Below are 3,212 nucleotides of genomic sequence, written 5' to 3' on the forward strand. Positions count from 1 at the left end.
TGTGGAGCCTGCTTGGGATTCTCTCTCTCTCTCTCTCTCTCTCTCTCTCTCTCTCTCTCTCTCTCTTTCTCTCTCTGCCTCTCCCTCACTCTCAGTCTCTCTCAAAATAAATAAATAAATTTTTTTTAATGATAAAAAAAAAAGAAATCCGTCCTCAAACGAGTCCATTGTACTTTGATTATGCCTCTACTACACCACTTTGCATATCCTACCCTATTAATCTCATTAGTTGTGTTATGTGCCAGTTTTCCTCCATATATTTTAAGTTACTGGGGCACCTGGGTGGCTCAACTGGTTAAGTGTCCAACTTCAGCTCAGGTCATGATCTCACAGTTTGTGAATTTGAGCCTCATATAGGGCCATCTGCTGTCAACACAAAGCCTGCTTTGGATCCTCTGTCTCCCTCACTCTCTGTCCCTCCCACTCATGATCACTTGCTCACTCTCTCTCTCAAAAATAAATAAACATTTAAAAAAACATTAAATTTAAGATACATATATGTTTTTTAAGTTCCTTGAGGACAAGAAACATATTTTATTTTTCCTTTTATTTCCCATAGTACCTAACAGTAAAATTCAATAAGTGTTATTTGAATTGCTAAAAAACATTCTCATTGAAAGATATGAGTTTTTGACTATCTCATAAATGAAAGACAAGTAGTGAGTTGAAGTCCTATATAACTGAAACTCTATAATAACAGCACTGTCCAAGAGAACTTTCCATAATGATGAAAATATTCTCTATCTGTGATGCCCAATACAGTAGCCACTAGCCATATTTGGCTATGAAGCACTTGAAATATGGCTAGTAAACTGAGGAAATAAAATCTTTATTTCATTTAATTTTAATTAATTTAAGTTTAAATAGCCACATGTCAATAATAGCTACCCTATTGGATCCCGCAGCTCTAAAGACTCTGTGTTGAAGCTTTAAAAAAACAGTTCCATCATGCTTTATATAGAACAAGTGCTCAGTGAATTTTTGCCATGGTACTTTGAATTGAATTTAGGTAAATAACAACCTAAGTCGACATAATGTATGTAGATTTTTTTTTTAAAAAAAGACTGAAAAAAGGAGAAACTTCAAGAAATCCAAGGACAACATGGAAAAAGATAAAGCATTGTCAACCAAAAAATACCAAAGATCAGCATTTGCAGCAAAAGACAATCCTCAACTCATTTTGCCCTTGCTCAAGCAGAGTCTGAAAGAGGTATATCAAGATGGGCAATTATATGATGTATAAACCCAGTGTAATAAAGGCTGGGCTGGCATCCATTTACAAACACTTCCAGAGGACACTGAGGTTTCTCATTCTGTCTTTAAAGAAACTGGCTGTAAAAGGTTGGGATGGGTCACACTAAACTGGAAAGAATAAGTCCACATCACTGTATTTAACAATGATTCGTCATAAATTCCTTTTTATCTGGTGGGGAAATGACAGAAACTCACCCATTCCTGGTTACACAACTCAGAACAAAAAACTTTCCAGTTATACTCTCAGGACAAAATCTAAATTTTAGGCTTCTTTGGAATTTTTCATTCTTGCTTTTACCTCACTGAGGTAGAGCACTAGAGAATGTAGTTAGAGACCTATGCTGTTAAGTGAGCTCTTCCCAGCCTGGCCATTCTGAGTGTGACCTTTCATCAGGTTCCTGGCATAAGACAGTGTAGTCTCCTGGAGCAAAACCAGAATGTAAGATGAAAAGCCACATGCAGAGGATGACGCAAGGGAAACAATCATGACTCTCATATTGAGAGCCAGAAAGAAATTTGAGGTCTTATGCACACTAGTTCCTAAGCCTGGGTGTTTTACTCAGCATAATAACTCCCTTAACATTTTATTTTATCTTTTTTTTAGGATTTCCAGCCACAGAAGAGTGAGCGTATCAGTGATCAAACTTTAGGTATGCCACTCTGCACCACCCAGACAGGGGTCCACATGGTGTGGTCATAGGGTCCCATAATAACTTAAAGGGAAACTTTTACAGTGCCCAGAGCCCCTGATGTCCTACAAATGAAGGAAGAGGATATCCCTAAATTCCTTGCAGCAGGAACCTACTTAGGTGGCACCAACTCTGACTTCCAAATGGAACAGTACGTCTACAAAAGTTAAAGTGATGGCATCTACATCATAAATCTGAAGGGGACCTGGAAGAAGCTTCCACTGATGGCTTGTGCCATTGTTACCATTGAAAACCCAGTTGGTGTCAGTGTCACGTCCTCCAGGAACACCGGCCAGTGGGCTGTCCTGAATTTTGCTGGTGCCACTGTAGCCACTCCTACTGCTGGGTACTTCACTCCCAGAACTTTCAATAACCAGATCCAGGCAGACTTCCAAGAACCACATCTTCTGGTGGTTACTGAGCCCAGGGCTGACCACCAGCCTCCCGTGGAGGCATCTTATGTTAACCTGCCAACCACTGCTCTGTGTATCACAGACTCTCCCCCATGCTATGTGCACATCGCCATCCTGTGCAACAACAAGGGAGCTCAGTGGGGCTCGTGTGGTACATGATGGTGCGGGAAGTTCTGTGCACCTGTGCCACCATCCCTCATGCACACCCATGGGAGATCATGCCTGATCTATTTCTACAGAGATTCTAAAGAGATAGAAAAGAAAGAGCAGGCCACTGCTGAAAAGGCCATGACCAAGGAGGAATTTCAGGGTGAGTGGACATCTCTAGCCCAAGCAAACTGCTTGAGTTTACTGCTATCGAGCTCAGGTTGCAGACTGGCCTGAAGGCACGCAGGTGGCCTCTGTGCCCATCCGGCAGTTCCATACTGCAGACCAGAGCCCATAGTCTGCCACTGAAGACTGGTCTGCAGCTCTCATTCTCAGACCATTGAATGGGTAAGAACAACACTGGGTGGTGTTAAGCAATTCTTCTACAGGCTCCAAAACAGAATGTGGAAATAAGGTGGATAGAAAATAAATATCAGTTTCTTAAAAAAAAAAAAACAAAAAACAAAAACAACTTTGGGTGTAAAACGTTTTTACTGTTCAACTCAAGGGCCCATTCAGTTCAACAAATATTTTTTTTTCTTTTTCAAAGATTTTATTAGAGATCTTTAGAGAGCTCAGCAAATATTTTTTTAGTTCCTACCACGTGACAGCAGCACTAAGTGCTAATAGCACAAAGAGGAACACAATGACATATAATGTTGGAACATTCTTTAACAATGCCTTATGGAGGACAAATATTTTTGTTATT

The 3,212-nt window shown here is 40.3% G+C and overlaps 1 pseudogene; it reads left to right on the forward strand.

Moving 5' to 3' along the window:
• Window positions 1-2,055: 2,055 nt before the first annotated feature.
• LOC122479406 lies at window positions 2,056-2,917 on the forward strand (annotated as a pseudogene).
• The last annotated feature ends 295 nt before the right edge of the window (window positions 2,918-3,212 follow it).

Source organism: Prionailurus bengalensis, chromosome C1 (genome assembly GCF_016509475.1).
Source record: "Prionailurus bengalensis isolate Pbe53 chromosome C1, Fcat_Pben_1.1_paternal_pri, whole genome shotgun sequence".
In the NCBI taxonomy this organism is placed as follows: Eukaryota; Metazoa; Chordata; class Mammalia; order Carnivora; family Felidae; genus Prionailurus; species Prionailurus bengalensis.